This window comes from Choloepus didactylus, chromosome 1, assembly GCF_015220235.1.
Source record: "Choloepus didactylus isolate mChoDid1 chromosome 1, mChoDid1.pri, whole genome shotgun sequence".
NCBI lineage: Eukaryota > Metazoa > Chordata > Mammalia > Pilosa > Megalonychidae > Choloepus > Choloepus didactylus.
In genome coordinates, this window is record NC_051307.1 from 40,245,447 (window position 1) to 40,263,516 (window position 18,070).

Genomic DNA, 18,070 nt, shown 5'->3' on the forward strand with positions numbered 1-18,070 from the left:
TCCAGAATCCATAAAGAAATCCTACAACTCAAGAACAAAAAAACAAACCACCCAATATAAAATGGGCAAAGAACTTGAACAAAAATTTCTCTAAAAGATATGCACATGGCCAGTAAGCAAATGAAAGAATGCTCAGCATAATTAGCCATTAGGGAAATGAAAGTCAAAACCATAATGAGATACCATTGCACACCCAGTGGAAAGTCTACTAATAAAAATTGGAAAATAAGAGAATACATGGAGATATAGAAACAATTGTTCATTGTTGGTGGGAGTCTAAAATGGTACAGCTGCTATGGAAAAATGTTTGGTGTTTTCTCAGAAAGTTAAGTACAGAATTAGCATATGACTTGGCAATCCTACTTCTAGTATATATCCAAAAGAATTGAAAGCATGGGCTTGAATAGATATTTGCACAATGTTGTTCATAGAGGCACTATTCACAATTCCCAAAGGATGGTAGCAACTCAAGTATCCATTAACTAGTGGATAGATAAAATATGGTATACATAGAATAGAATATTATTCAGCCATGTAAAGGAATGAAGTTATGATACACGTAACAACATGGATGAATCTTGACAACGTCATGGTGATTGAAATAAGCCAGACATGAAAGGACAAATATTGTATGATCTCACTGGTATGAAATAATCAGAATAAGCAAATTCAAACAGTCAGAAACTACATCATAGATGACTAGAGGCTGGGATGGGAGTAGAGAGTGGGAGTTAATGCTTAATTAAATTTTATATTAGAATATGGTTAAAAGGGGAAATTATTGATTTTATATATGTTATTACTAAAATCAATTTTTTAAACCCAATATATTTAGTATTATACAAAACACTATTTGTACAAAACAAATGTTGAACCCTAATGTAAGTATGGAGTATAGTTAACAGTATAATTATAATAATATTGTTTCATCAGTTGTAACAATGATACAATACTCCTGCAAAGTGTTAGTAACAGGGAAAACTGGGTGTTAGGTGAGGTATATGGAAACTCTGCATTATTTTCTGCATTATTTTTCTGTAAATTTACAAATTTTCTAATAAAATAATTTTAAAAAACATAATGAGAAGCCACAATATAATAAATATCTAAGAGAAAATACTACAGAACCCTTTTTCCACCATGTGCTGGTGTGTATATATTATGTCCCCCAGAAAAAGCCATATTTTTTAATCTAGTCTTGTGGGATGTTGGGATTAGGTTGTTTCCATGGAGATGCGATCCACCCAACTGTGAGTGACACCTTTGGCTGGGGTGTGACCTCTGATTGAATGTTTCCATGGAGGTGTGGTCCCCCATGGGCCTTGATTAGTTCACTGGAGTCTTATAAAGGGGCTCACAAACAGAAGGACTTCAAAGCAGTTACGGCTAAGAGAGGACAAAACACAAGCGCAACACTTTGGAGAACGCCATTTTGAAACACAAGCAGACACCAGCCACGTGCCTTCCCAGCTAACAGAGGTTTTCTGGATGCCAATGGCCTTTCTCCAGTGAAGGTACCCTTTATTGATGCCTTACCTTGGACACTTTATGGCCTTTGGACTGTAACTTTGTTACCAAATAAACCTCCTTTATAAGAGTCAATCCATTTCTGGTGTGTTGCGAAAGGGCAGCGTTAGCAAACCGGAACACACCACTTACCTATTATAACCTAATTCCTTTTTGGAACAAATATCCCTTTTTTCAACTCTTTGAGAAATACCGTGTCAAAAGGAAGACAAGTAATAAGATTACTTAAACCTTTGCATGTTTGTTAATTTGGCATTACCACTTAAAACATTCCCATCATCTTTTTGATTTACCTAAAACATTGCAGCATTTTATTGTATCATAAATATCCAACAGCCTTAATATTGGGTAAATAGATATGGAAGAAGCATACAGAAAAAAAGACAGTTTTTGTTAGAGAGGCAAAAATTTTAAATAATGGTACATTCTATAGCTTTTAAATTTAAAGAAATTCCTTTCTCTGTCACTGGACACTATTGCATATTTTCAAGGCAGATGGTATGAATAGCAAGTTTTAAAGGAGTACATTCTACAAGAATCTGTTTCTGTACTTCACTTGCCTCCAACACCTATTCACCCACCATGTATAAACTGCTCCCAGTCACAGACTCCTCAGAAAGGAGAAAGAAGTCGGGGAGAATCTTGAATGTGGCTAAAATCCTAAGGAGACACAGTTTTCTTTAGTTGTAACATTAAAATTTTCATGTCAGTGAATTTTGAGGTTCTGAGTGAGGTTCAAATTAGCTGTTGAGTTATCAACTTAAATTCCAAAATCACATAAAGAATGGAATATTCAAGAGCCATATAAAATTTTGTTTTAGAAGTACATTTAATTATATGAAAGAAATTTTTGTATATTATTAAATGAAGAACTCTAAGTTGTAAAATAGCATGCAAATAGGGTATTTTTTCTTTCCGTTGTGAAAGATATTATGGAAAAACATGCATTAAAAGTCTGGGAAGATTCACTACAAAAAACTAACAGTGGTTATCTCTGGGTGGAGCAATTTGATTGATTTTTGTTTTTCTACTATTGGTTTACTAAATTTTCTTAATTAATAATAAGAGTGAAAAAAATGGAAAAGGATTGCCCTCTCCACATGCCTGAATACAATTAATAGATTGATAATGTAATATTCAGTCTCTTTTGATCATGTTTATGTATAAATTGATCTCTGAATCTGATCACTACTTGCAAATTGATAAAATCAACTCTAAATGTGAACAACTGTTTTCAAAGATGCATACACTGAGATACCTACTGGGAAATGCCAACCCAGAAGAAGCAATTTTCAAATCCGATTTTTAAGGTTCAGTTTCATTTGTCTTAGTGACCATATATATGCTCACCGGGTGCCATAAGGCTTTGCCTGGAATGAAGTTGGGTTTGAAGATTGCTGAACTGTAATTTTTTAAAGGATTTTTGCAATACCTAAAATTGCTTCCCTTTTTTAGCATTACTATTTTAAGCTGTTTAAATCTTTGATTTAGCATACCTTCTTGGATGTTTTATTTTCATAGCTGTTTCCTATATTAATTGCTATTGTTTTTTTTTTTTTTTTTTTTCCATTTTATCTTGTGCTCCTGTTAAGGATGGAGGTGTATGATCTATTGTCACTAGGAATGACTTCAAATTTTCTCATTACTGCAAGATATTAAGTTGCCAAGATATGAGTTACTTTAGCAAGTGTCTTTTATGTAATCTATGTCGGGGAGTTTTGGGGACTGTTATTTAAATTTCATTTCTCTGGCAATCTGCCTTAGTATTAAAAATAAAAGGAGAGACTAAGATACCTAAAACATTAGCCAACTGCCACTGCCTCGTTAGGCAGATACCACCACAACAGACCACACACCACATGAAACCAGAGCAGCCACCTGGAAAAATAGAGGCAAGTTGCACTCCTTGGCACTCCCTTTCCAAATATGTTCCTATCAACTGCACACATTTCTGAATATGTTGAAGCAAAGAGAAGACCACAGAAGTGGAAAATTGGAAAGCAAAAAACCAATTCCCTCAGGCAGAGATTTAAAGTTAATTTTAAAGAATGTTTAGGTGGAGAATGCTTGCTGGAGTTCGATAAAGGTAAAGACTACAATAGAAGGCTTCTGTTCTGATGCTGGGGGACTGTGTTGAATTGGCTGATAAGAAAATGAAATCGTGTAAACAAATTTAAGGCAATGATGAAGGAGTTCAGTCATGCTGAGGACTAGCTAAGCAAGGCTTAGAAAACTGTCACAGTGTCCATCTGAGAAAGCGATGCTTTACATGTTTATACCAGTGCAATATTTGAGTAAAAAAAAAAAAACAAGGTTGATGGAAACAGTCTGATTTAAACCACTGCTCTGTTGGATGGGCAAAATCTTCCAGTATTTTTATATAATACATTAAGCAAGAGTGAATAATTTAAAATATTGGGTTAAAATAAAAATTTAAGTGAGGCAAAATACACATTTATATATATAAGTATTTGCTCTAAAACTTACTAAGATAATTTAATTGTTATGTTTTATTTGTTGAAAATGTCTAAGGCCATTATTATTATTCCTTTGATTTATAATGTGCACTTACTTTAAGACCTCCAGGCACATGTAACTTGCAAAATCTTAAATGATTTAAAACAATGGCATAACTAACAATGGCACTTAAGAATTGTGTTAGCACTACAGCATCACTGTTACTCACATCAGGAGACCTTGTTATATTATCTCAGAAATTACGTTATTGAATTATTCCCATTCTTGTCATCATATATTCCCATTCAAATGGCATTAAGCTAAAAACCATTTAAGGATAAAGAATAAAACTTTAAAAGCATGGTTTCCAGAAAGATCCCGATAATGATTTTATTGCTGGTCTCGGTTATTCTTTCCTCCAGTGACACCATCCTCAGAAAATGCCTATGTTAAATTAAAAAAAAAACGGCAAGTTGCTATGGGCTATGTTATGCGCTTTATATATCAACTATCTTATGAGGTAGAACTATTATTGTTTCTTTTTACAAAGGAAGGAAACCAAGGCACAAGGAGGTTAAGTAATTTTTTCCAGGATCACATTTGCTTTAACCATAGCAAGGCTTGAAAGTCAAGTCAGTTTTTGAAACAAAGAAAAAACACTTCCTTTTTTTCTTCTGATTATTTATTGTGCTTAGTTCTGATTTTTTTTATGTGAAGTAATAACAATAAAAACAATAAAATATTCATTGGTATTACTCATAGAATGTGTCTTCAATTGCCAGACATCTAGATATTTGGAAATATTTGTATTTTGGACCACATTTTTAAACTTTTTGTTTGTTTGCTTGCTGTTTCTCTTGGGCTCCAGTTGTTGATTAGTCTGAGTACCCAAACAGAACCAAAAGATGAATACAAAAATCAGAAAAGTTCCTGACGCAAGCAAGGAAGGAAATTTAGACAAGTAAAGTGACATGAAGCTAAAACAGGCAGAGTCTTAACAGGTAACATAATTTGTCATCAAAGGCCAATAATCCCATTAGCTTGAGGAAGATGAGTTCAAAATCATTGCAATCCACTGTCCCATAAGTTTGAAATTATCTGAAAATAAAAAGTTAAAAAAAAGTAAAAAAAAAAAAAATTATTGCAATCCCAGTTGAAGGATATTCAGGGGCATATGCCTGGAATTTAGAAATGATCAGAAGAGCAGTGCAACTGAATAGGAAACCAAAAGAAGTATGATACTGGGATCCAGTGTAATAAAATAAGAACCTGAAAGTTTTAACATGGATTTCTTTGGATCTGGAATAAGTTGTGACATTGAAAGGCCACACCACAACTGAAAAATTACTAATGATCCTTTCTTCATCATGGTTGGTGATTGTTAATTCCTTACCAGTGACATCCTGTTTCATTTCTCCCACCTCTTGAACAAAGGTTATTGGAACACCCAGCTGAGTAACTTCTCTTCTTGAATGCGTTCAATTCAAAAAGTGCCCCCACTTCCCTGTTCCCTGCTTATAATCAGGTAGCACAAGCTAAGACCCCATAAGAGAGCCCTTTGTTCCTCATCTTCCTTTCCATGTTTGCCCCAGCAGTTGCTCTGGTATGTGTTCTTTTTTTGCTCAGAAAACTGATAAACCTTTACCTGTTGGATTATAGTTGTGTTTCTGATCATCTTTGGTTGAGAGGCTTTCAAAAGAAGAGGCACCAGTTTTTGGAACGAATATGCTTGGACAAATAAGACTTGCTGTTTATGTAAAATTGGCATATGGGTAGACTTGACTAGAGTCAGACTTTGGTCCAGAACTTTGAGAGGGGCTTATTCATGAAGTTAAGTGACTCTAGCTACAAAATTTGGAAGGATTGAGGGACAGGTGGTCAAGAGGTAACTATAGCTAAAAGCAAAGCATTTTAGCTTTACCCTAGAAATTTCTTTATAGAATATAAATATTCCACAATATTTTAAAAAGAGAATGTAATCCACTGCAAAGCATGATCTTGAAGATTCTCCAAACCTTGTGTTTATTTACCAAGAATGTGTAAAGAAAAGAAGAACAGTACCTAAAGCTCATTATAAATTCCTTGCTGTGCAGCAAAGGTGCAGCTGCTAGCTATTCATCACCTAAACTTTGCTTTGTTTCTATTGACAGATCATTTTAATAAACACAATTCTCCAGTTGATGTAAAATATTTCACATTTTTGCTCAAGCAGTTTATTATTTAACTGCCTAAAATAGGAACTTTTATTTCTTCAGTTCTTCCTGGTAATTCTTCTTCCCAGTACCTTTTTTTTCCTCTTAAAAGTGCACCTGAATAACAATATCTGCCCTTTCAAAAAATTGTAGTCTGTTTGATAGTTTAGTCAGCCTTGATTGGCAATATAAAATTATTTAAATTGAAGATACTCAGTGTCATTTGACCTACCGTGCTTGAGAACGCTTTCCTATGTTAGGTGGCTGTAATATTTATCTCTTCTGGTTGAACTGATGGATATATGAGTTGAAGATGTTTTTTTAAAGTGGAAATATCAACACATGTAAAACAGGGACAATACCCAGAGTTTATGAAATAGGAAGAAAGGTGGATGTATACCCCATTTGATTCTGCTTAACGGTTTCTGTCTTAGTTTGCCAGCGCTGCTGTTACAAAGTTCCACAAACTAGTTGGCTTAAACAATAGGAATTTATTTTCTCCCAGTTTTGGAGGGTAGAAGTCCAAAATCAATGTGTTGATAGGATCGTGCTTTCTTTAATGTCTATAGCATTCTGGGAGCAGCTTGCTGGCAAATCCATATAACTCAGTCTCTGCCTTATCACATGGTCATTTGTCTCTTTCTGTCACCAGCTACTCCTAATCCTGTGCCCAAATTTCCTCTACTAATAAGGACTCCAGTTATATTTGATTAAGTCCCTGGCTTAGTTTGGCCTCATCTTAATGGGATCTTTAGAGATCCCATTTACAAATGAATTCACATACACAGGACTGGAGGTTAGGAATGAATATGTCTTTGTGGGAGACATGATTCAATCCATAACGTCTTCCATTTGCCTAACCAGTTTCCCAAGCCCTCTATCCCTTTGCTTAATGAAAGATGAGAAACACTTTTCATCATGTTTGGTCTAAGAATAACACTGAAAACTTCAGTGTTATTATCTTTAAAAGTAAAGCATCTCTCCCATATTGTGTTTTATGTTAATGATGTGACAAGATTCAGAGAAAATACACTCCAGTTTAAACAGAAAAATACTTACACATGAAATAAGAAACAAAAATATATTACAGAGATGAGCTTCATCATGTCTCTCTCATGCTATTAACTAGCTGAGTGCAAACTGATTTGAGAACAACCTGATAAAGTTTCTATTTTTATTCAGAGGGAAAATAACTCAAAAGGTTATTTTCATTGTCCTTGATGGTTTGGTTCTTCATTGAATTTCCTTATTTCTTGCTAAAGCTATTTTGCTAAAGGCAGCAATATACTAAGAATTAGAACTAGTGAAGTGGAAGTAAGTTGACTTTGAAGCCAAATGGCACAGATTTCTTCCCTCTGGCAAAAATATCTTCTATGATAAAGCAGAATTCCTTTGTAATAGGCCTAGTGAGCTTCTAAGAGATTACCTGAGTGTCAGGCTCAGTTTAGAATGTACTTAGGATGCCATTTTGAAGGCAGAAAACACCATGTTTGTTCAAGTAAGCCTTAAAAATAATACTCAAGGTTTCCTTTTCTTTTCCCTCCTGCAGGCAAAGAAGGATGAACTTAGTGATAAGGAAAACCTATAATCATCATCAAAGACAGACATCAGGACTATAAATTGTTGCAATTTAAGGAAGAGTGTGGGGAAAGTAGTCTAAATAACTAATATGTCTGGCTTCACCAACTTTATGTCTGATATAAAATTGTGTTTTTATATTCAAATAATTATATCTTTGACACTGCAACCATAAATTGAGGGACTCTTATACCACTTCTCAACCTCTAATCCTGAGATGTTCCCCAAAGCCCACCAGGGTTAGTTTTATTTTTTTTAATTAGAGAAGTTGTGGATTTAAAGAAAACCATGAGTAAAATACAGAGTTCCCATATACAGCCCTATTGTCAACATCTTGCATTAATATGGTGCATTTGTCAATTCATGAAAGAACGTTTTTATAATTGTACTATTAACTGTAGACCATCATTTACAATAGGGTTCACTGTGTTGTACAGTACTATGTATTATTTTTAATGCAATTTTATTGATATATATTCACACAACATATAAACCATCTGAAGTATACAATCACTTGCTTACACTATCTTCACATAATGGTCCATACATCTGGAGGTGAAAATGAAAGTACAAGCTTTCATGGAGGAGAAACAGGATATGAAAGATAGGTTTTGACAGAAGCCTGGAAAGGATCTCCTCTCTTTGCTGTCTTGACTTGACGATGATCAACCATGCTGAATGGAGGAGTCTTGGCCATCTCACATCTAACCGCATACTCCAAAACACTGTTAGTCAGTTGGAGTTAAGAGAGGAGTAGGCAGGGCAGGGGGTGGGGAAGGAGCAGCTGATAGTGTAAAATACTACCACTCCAAAGCTACAGCCTCTGTTTGACGGGATCCTTCAGGGAGTCAGATGAGCATATTGCACTCTGGGTGGCCTCCCCTGAAGTCCAGTTAAGCTTTGGGGCAACAAGGAAGAAGCCATGGTAATGCTGTGACAAATGAGTGTTGACACATGGATGCTACACCTCCACTGGAGGAATTTAGCCCCTGAACAGAGTCCTATTTCATAGAAGGACCTTGATGATGTTATTAGAAATGGGCCCCCTGAATGGGGAAACAAGCTAATTCTCCTCCTGACCCTAGGGCTTCCTCTGGGAGATATGACTGAATGAGTTTATCATATCTTCTCTACTTGGGGCAAGGTCTGCCATACTGGGAAGTGACTACCATGATGACTGACCAAGGACCCAGACTGGCAGGAGGTAAGCATTTCCCTGCTAACCCAGTTACCACTCCTTCTTTTTGGGGTCCCCAATCACCAAGCTATATTTGTGTGGCTACTTAGAGCAAGGGGTCCTGAAGGACACCACTGAAGGGAACTCTGGTGGAGAACATTGGAAAAAATATAAATTAGAAGGAGGGCCATGAGCTTGAAAGGGACAATTTGCCCCTGTCCACCCTTATTCTCTGCAATTGTCAGAAGAGCAGGAGGATCCCGACTCTCCCTTCAGTCCTGACTGATGAGTCCTCTTTACCTAGACTTGACTAAGTTGAAAAGGGCTTAGGGGTAGTGACAAGAGTCCCAACCACCCCCCAGGGACCAATGGTCATATACCCTAGTGTTGTGCACCCAGGTCACCATCATTCTGGGACACATAGAGGGGAGGGGGCAACAAATAGCACTGAGGGGTTTTGAGCATTTCATATGGCTATGGGGATGGGAGGTTACCACTAACCTGTAGGTTGGCCCCTTTGGCCCCTTGCCTGCCCACCAGGGAATGCATTATTGTGATTGACATACTGTACTATTGCACATTTCAGCAATGGTTACAGGTAGACACTCCCCTGCCTCTGCAAATTCTGCCCATCACAGTTGGACCCATGTCCATCTCCTTGTTGCATTGTCTTACAGCAGCAATATCACCTTCCTGGTGGGGAAAAGGAAATTACTGAATTCATAAAGAACCTTCAGTCTATAGTGGAACTACACCATCTCTGCCTATTATAGCGTGGTGTGGCCACTGAAAAAAAGGTGAGTGGAGCATGGCAGTTGACTAAAGACTATCAGCACTTGAATGCAGAAGTGCCTACTTTGGTGCCTGTTGTCCCAGACATTGTGACTCTCACAGAAACCATCATGTCCTCCACCAGCATTTGGTATGCAGTTGTTGACCTGGTAAACACCTTTTTCTCCATCCCACTCTAGGAGGAGGACCAGAACCAATTCACTTTCCTGTGACAAGACCTACAGGATATCTTCACTCTTTGGCCATAAGGGTATTTAAACTCCCCCACTATATATACCAATGGATAAGACAGGATTTGAATAATCTACTCCTGCCTAAAGAACTCCAGGTGTTCCATTGTATTGATGACATATTGGTGGGCCATAGCAAGGAGCAAACTGCACATATTGCTAACTGGGCTTCAACAGTCCAGCTGGGCCTTAAATCCCTGCAAGATACAAAGCCCGGCCTAGTAGGTCACATTCTTTGGCAACATAAGTGCTGGATACTTGACCTACTATGGGACAAATTGCTCTCCTTAAAGTCACCTACCACCAAAGTAGGCTCACCAATTGATTAGGATATAGGTGTAATGGTGACAGCATATTCTTCATCTTGGCATCCTCTTGGCACCACCATATTGGCTTACACAGAAGGCAGGTAACTTCTGTTGGAGAACAAAAGAGGAACAGACTCTGCAAGAGGTAAAAGCAGCTGTTTCAAGTGCCCTGTCCCTAGGATCTGTTGAGCCTTGATCTCCTTTTGAGCTACAGGTTTCTTCTACCTGTACCATGCTAACTGGTCCCTCTGGCAAAAGGATGGAACAACAGGAATGCACAGACCCTTGGGGTTTTTGACTAAGAAATTCCCAGACACAGCTTAGTGCTCCTCCTCATTTAAGATACAACTTACTACATGCTATTGATCTTTGATGGAAATAGAAAAGATTACCGAGACCTCCCAGGTTCTCCTGAGACCAGAAGTTCCCATCATGTTCCAGGTCCTGGGTAATCAAAACACTCACCCAGGTAGTGCCCAACAATAAAGTGTCATCAAATGGAAGTGGTATATTCAGGATTGAGCTTGTTTGGGCCCCCAGGGAGGGACATGCTTGCATAAGCAGGTGGTGGATGTCTCATTCAACAATGACTCCTGGCAACACCAGATGAGGGCCTTTTCCTCCTTGTACTGGCGTCTTGAGGACCTTGACTCAAAGAAGCCCCAACAGATGTCCAGTGCTTGTTCATTGATGGATTGGCAAAGCTGAAGCTCTCTAGTATCCATGGGGCAGTAGCTGCTGTTTCCTTTGTCTTGGGAGGACCACGTAATGTCCAATGGAACAAACTACAAGCAGTCCTCTTAGCCCTGGTACACTCAGACCTAATCACCCCCGTGTACCTGTTTACTGATCCATGGACCATCACCAATGGCTTAATTCATGGAGGGAATATGATTGTGGAGGTATTGTGTGGAAAGGCACCATCTATGTTATCCATGTTGATGCACATGTCGAGGGCCTCTATGATGAAGAACACCATTGGAATGACCTAGCCAATAAATAATGCACTGAGTTGCTTTTCTCCTCCAGTGAGTCCAGAGATCCTACTGGGAGGGGGCAGAGGATGACACCTGCCTAGAGGATGAGGACAGTGAACTCACCCTTGTTGACGTCTGTGAAACAGCCTCCCATAACTGCTTCTACTGCTGGGTGGATCTACCTCCGAACTAGATGTAGAATTTCTGACACTATGAAATTATGGACCCAGGAACATGCAGTACGTTTCTTGTTAAGAGAGGTCCAGTCTGCCATTTACCAATGAGAGAGATGTCAACTGCAAGCTAGAGCCTGAGAAAGGCATTTAGGGGTTATTCCCAGAGGGGTCACACAAGGTCACTTATGGCAAGTAGATTATATTGGCCCTTTCCCAGGTATGTTCTATGGTATGTCCTATGTCTTGATCACAGTAGACACCTATTCAGGCTATGGCCTTACCTTTCCAGTTCATCATGCAGATATGGTACATACATGGGATAGCTTGGAAGAGTGGCTCTGCTATCCCTTCGGGTACTCAGACAATATCTCCTCTGTCCAAGTATCCCACTTTTTTGCACAATCCACTCAACAATTGCCCAGACTAATGGTATTAGATGGACTTTCCATATTGTCCACTATCCACAGGAAGTTGACGTTGTGGAGTACTTTAATGCATGCCTAAAGAAGGAGCTTCAGCATCTACACCCTGACAACTCTCTTATTGTATGGACTGTCTGCCTTACTCGGGTCCTCTGGAAGCTGAAGTCAGAAGTTCCCCAGAAAGGAAACATGACTTTATCCAACTTCTGTACAGGGAGGGGATGAGAGTTTGGGTATCCAGGTTTTGCTGTTTGTCCACCCTTAGACCCATCAAAATGAGGATTGGCCCTGAAATGGGCAACAAGGACACATCACTTGTGACTCTCCTTTTCAGCCGCTGTCAAGAGGCCTTCTTGCTGTTTAACCCGTTACATCACATGATTTCCAGGACAGCAGCAAGTTAAGGTTGCCAGATAGAGGGGTGGGATCATGGAAGTGGGCCTAGAAGTGCTTAAGATACATGCGGTGACAATCTAGTGGGCTGGACCCACTGGGACTAACACACATACTGGATGTTAGTGGGTGATACTTACCTGTTAGGAACAGCAGTCCCCTTGCCAACAGTCACAGGATACTTTTGAGGAATCCAGACAACTCCTACCTATCAAGAAGAGGTCAAAGTAGGCCAGAAAACATCAGTATGGCACACAGATCAATGGGAAAGGTGTGAGGTTATAGCTAAAGGCAAGGGACAGATAGACTGGGTGTCCTTAGAAGGAAAATATCAATTACTGCAAATAGGTTGAGAAACGTGTCTTCCAGTGGGAGGTGGTTGCATAACCACACTGTCAGAATTAAGTTACTACTCCCTTCTCCTGTTTTCTACGGCTTGGGCCCAGTGACTACATGGGAAGGAACTTCTTCATCTGACAGATGCAGTCAACTGCAGCAACATGGAACCTAACTGACTGCTAGGTCTGCCATTTGACCCCTGTCTCCCTCTCCTCTCTTTACCAAGTCCAGATTGCTACACAGGCTGCTGATTTCCCCAGCCTTACATTTGTACTACCATCAAGGCATCATTCATTTAAGCCCCATGACAAAGATAGCAGCACAGCCATTGGCTTTGCACACTTCTTCTACACTCCCCTGGACAACTGTTGAGATGCCACAACTCCTGATAAAATTAAACTGGCAAATGGCTCCGTCATCTTTCTGCTTTCATCCCCGAGATAACCAATGGCTCTCTACAGGTGGGCTGTGTCTACCCCGCAGGGTTTATCTTCTTTTGTGGAAGAAACAAAATCTCCACCAGTTGGACCACTCATTGTACAGACAGTGATGGGACATTGCATCCTCAGGTTTCTAACTGTCCCATTGAAAATTCAAAACAATCCGAGAAATCTCATTGGACTGCCCCCTTCAATTTATTATCCTGAGCAAAATATGATTTGCCTGGGGAAGGCCATGATTCTGGATTAGCCTCTTTTGGAGGGTCGTCATTGCTCTGACTGAGAGTAAGTGCTAATTGAACACATGATACACAATCTTTCTGCCACCTTGAGTGACATTGCTGAATTCATAGCCCAAGACCTTCAGGCCCGGCAAAAATCATTAAACTCTCTAATCAAAGAAGTGCTTGATAATTTCATTGCCTTAGACTGCCTTCTAGACCAACAAGGAGGTGCATGTGCTATTGCTAACATCTCCTGCTATAGGTGGGTTAAAATCTCAGGGGTGGTGGAACAGGAGGTGACTAAAATCCAATGGCAACCTCTTCAGCTGGTTTCTGGGGGACTTGGGAGGCATGGATATGATAATTTCTCCAGACAATCCTGATCACACTGCTTGGAATAATGGTACAATTAGAAATCATCAAAGCTCTCCTGATGTGTTGCAGCTGCTGGTATTCCCAAACTTTTGCTGTCATCATTGAAAGCTATGGGCCCAATAGTCCTAACCCATCTCTGCTCATGTTTTGGAAGCTAATGCAGAGGAGTAGGCTAGACCTGCTTGAGAGGCTGAGTAGACAGCAGGGGAATCACAGGCATGCTCAGTGGCTACCTCCCAGCCCTCGCCTAACCCCCTCCTTTCTCCCTCTTGTTTGTTTGTGTGCAGTTATTTCAGGATGTTTCCATTTCAATGCAGGAGCCTGGGGGAGATATTAGGTCTCAACCATGAAAAACAAACTACCTGGAAATGGAACTGCCAGACTGTACACTGAACCCCAAAGTGGGAAAAGCAGATCCAGCTCCTTGCCAGGACGAGAACTCAGATCAAACAAACCAAATCCTAAATTTCTTTTACTGGGTATCTATCTATGAAATATGTACCTGTTATTCAACTTAATGCTTTATCTATGGCATCTAAGTTAGACACACTCATCATGGTAACCCTATGGAAATATATCAACCTTTAGCTGATGTAACTTAGATCTGGAATTTAAAAAGGAATATTTTTGAATAATATATTCTGCTCACAAAAAAACTTCACTGTTTTTATTTTTATTATCCTAGTTGAAAAAAATAGCTCCTTGATTTGTGTGAGTTCTTTGACATATGTGTCCCATGTTAATTTAATTTTAGCAGTTTAAGATGTTACATGATGAGGGTTTTAAACCCATGTTTCGATTCATTTTATTCTAACTGACTTTTTGGTTCTGATTAAATTTTTCTTACTCTAAACAGATATTAAAATGGGAACCAAGGCTTCTACCTTAGTATCAAGAAGTAGAGAGAAGCCAGCAGTGCAATTTTTTGTTACATTGCAGGCATGGGTTCGGAAACAGTCATGTTAGCTCTATTCTCTTTTTGCTGTGAGTATAGTGTTTATCATATATTAGTAGAGTTCCATTAAATCATTCTAATTTTTGGTCCTCTGGGGGCAAGGAGTTGACTTTCACTTTTTTATTCTTGCCATTCAAAACACTTGCCTCAAAATTTCTCCCTTGCTCAGAAGGCAGATGAGGTGGGAAATTCATAAACTGGGAAGAAATTTTTGTGTGTCATTCATGCCCAAGTGGAGACTTTCTAACCTTAATGAGATATACTCTAGCCATTAAATGGCCAGTTACATGATAGAAGTATGTTGTTAGGCTTAGGCTGTGTAGCTCTAAAGACAGAACAACTGGAAGCTGTCACATATGAAAATGCTTACCTTTTTCATGTTTTGAAGAGGATGAGCCATGATTATTTAAGTTGCTAAACTACTTTGGGGAGGCAGATTTATAAATTGTCTTATTAGACAGAGTAAGTAATGCTAGTTGTGTTAGCAAATAATCCCCAAACCTCAGTGGCTTCACACACATACACATACACACACATTGATTTCATGCTCACATCAAAGTGTTATGTAGATTGGGTGTCTTCCCTGAGCAACTTTCCTCCCAGCTTGTGATTAAGGATTAAGGGGCATTTCATTGTGAGATCCTATCATGTCTTAGTCTTTTGCTTCGATCCTTAGGGCAGGGGGAAGAGAGGGCTGTTACTGAATATCTTCAGATTTTAGTATCCAGGAATAGAAGAAGCAATTATTACTTCCATTCACATTTCATCAGTTAGAACTTATCATATAAGTCTTATACTAACCTCAAGGGAGGCTGGGAAATATTCCACCTGCATACTCAAGAAGAGAAAATGGGATGAGTGAGTATCAAACCAGTGTCTGCCATAGTGTTCTTGACAGCAGGCTGTTTCTGCAGCATCTTTGTGATGTTTGTGAAGCTCATACTGACCAACTAGGGGTGAGCAGATCACTAGGGGTGATCATGACCCACATCGCAAATCCTGTGCAACTAACTTTAGAGACCCAAAGACATCTTGGGGTTTCAGTAAATATTATAGACCATTTGTTGACACTATACATGGATTGTCAAACTTCCCACTGATTTGACCTAGTCCTGGAGATGATCAGGAGGAACTTGAAGTGGCAGAATTTTGTGTGAGTGGGCCTAGCTGGCCATGACTGGGTACCCTGGTCCCATCCTGAACAATTACAGGACTTTTGAATGTTATCCAGCACTAAGAAGTAACTCATTGAAAGGGTATACTTTCCATAACCTGTTTGCCCAAATTACATCAAAAATAAAATAATGCTGTCCAAAACTTAGATTTTATAACTCTGGATCCAGTTGATTTCCATCTCTGTAACCTAAATTAACTCCTTTGGCAGTAAAAATTAAAGGTAAATTTCATGCAAATCATATAATTTGCTGTTGGTTAAGCTCTCCTGGCTGAAATGATCTCTCTTTTCAACAATTGATTAAGTCATACCTGATCCTGTGCTGTTCTCTCTCTCTCCCTCCCTCCCTGCCTCCCTCTCTCTCTCTCCACACACACACACACACACACACACACACACACACATGAATAAGCATGTTATCATATCCTGGGTGGTCAAGAAGTTGGAATTCTCTTCCTTTGTTCTCTCTCCTCTTCTTAAAAATAACAACAACAACTCACTTAAGCCCAAGAATGAATAGTACATTGAGGGTGAGATTCAAGGATCTCAACCATTGCAGAATATCAAGGACAGGGCCTTGCATGTTATATGCATCCTTTGTTCTTTCCCGAACCCAAAGCTACATCAAGTACAAAAACTCTTAACTTTTAGTACATGATTGCATCCAAAATAGCATTCCCTACTGCCCTAATAATGGTCCCAGATCATTAGTCTAGGGCCTCAAAGTATGTGAATTGATGCTGCTTGGATCCCTCTATCGATTCTACTCATGGATCTGCTGTATTTCTCCCATGGTGATACAACTTTCTTCCAAAATTCTGTTAAAGATATGGTCTTACATTCTCTTTACAGAAGCTATCTACTTCTGGCAGAAGGGAGGTGTCTCTTGAGACCTATCCTTAGTAAATTCACCTAGGAAGACATTGCTCTATCTTTATTGTGGTGTTCTCATTCTGTAGTTATGGGCCCAAGTTCATCATTTCCTTTAGTCTTTTTTCCCTTTAGTATAGAGTATAACTTTAGTGGTTATATAGACATATAGTTGGCACTCTATAAATATCTGTTAAATGAATGTAGGTGGATCCCAGGTGTATTTTGTTGTAACTGCTGTTAACACTTTAGTTGTTTCAGTAATATCTTGCCAGGTTTACTTCTATGGCATAATTTTATTGTCAAAGTTAAATATTGTAATATGGTATAGTAATCTCAGACAGGGCCTGCTTCAAATTGCAACATCTCTAGAAAATGGAGCTATAACAAAGAGTTTTATTAAAAGCCAGTGAGAATGCTTGCTTCAGTGGAAATACTAAAATTGGAACAATACGTAGAATATTAGCATGGCCCCTATGCAAGGATGACATGCAAATTTGTGAAGTGTTCCATATACTATTTTTAAATGCAATTTTATTGAGATATATTCATATACCATACAATCATCCAAAGCATACAATCAGTTGTTCACAGTATCATCATATAGTTGTGAATTCATTACCACAATCGATTTTTGAGTATTTTCATTACTCCAAGAAATAAAAATAAAAATAAGAATAAAAATAAAAATAAAAGTGTGAAAGAACACTCAAAGCATCTCATACTCCTTTTCTCCCCTATTATTCAATTACTTTTTGTCCCCCTTTGTTCTACTCAACAGTCCATACACTGGATAAAGGGAGTGTGAGCCACAAAGTTTTCACAATCACTCAGTCACACTGTATAAAGCTATGATTTCAGATGTCCTGTCCTCTAGTCCCTGAATTCTTTTTCTGGCTCTTCACATCTGCTGTTGTAAGTCTCCATTGTGTTTTTCATCTTTTCTATTGAGCCTTTCATACCCTTAAGTTCTGCCAATTGTTTTTGCAAACTTTCAAGTTCTTCCTTATATTAGCCCAATGTCTTTTTTATGTTCTTTATCTCTTTGCCATATCTTCCCTCAACTCACTGATTTAATTTTTGAGTTGATTTAGCATATTTGTTTGAAGATCTTTAATTAGTTGTTTCAACTACTGTATCTCATTTGAAGTGCAGGTTTGTTCCTCTGACTGGGCCATATCTTCGTTTTTTTTCTAGTGTGAATCATAATTTTTTGTTGTCTAGGCATCTGGTTTCCTTGATTACCCCAATCACATTTTCCCAGATGAGATGGGCCCAGGTCTCAGAAGAGGGTGTAATCAGTATCATGTTTCCCTGAGGATGAGACCCAGAAAGTTGTCGGACTTTCCTGTGAGACCTCTAGATGCTGTGTGCTTTTCCTATCTTCCACAGCAGGTGGTGCTTATCAGACTACAGCTCCCCACAGGCATAAGAGGTGCTTTACCTTAATTCTCAGTAGACCAT

General features: G+C 38.7%; 1 non-coding gene across 1 annotated transcript; it reads left to right on the forward strand.

The window, feature by feature from the left end:
- The first annotated feature begins 17,021 nt into the window (after window positions 1-17,021).
- On the forward strand, window positions 17,022-17,125 carry LOC119510479. The gene has a single exon (XR_005211948.1). It is a non-coding gene; the product is annotated as a U6 spliceosomal RNA (small nuclear RNA).
- The last annotated feature ends 945 nt before the right edge of the window (window positions 17,126-18,070 follow it).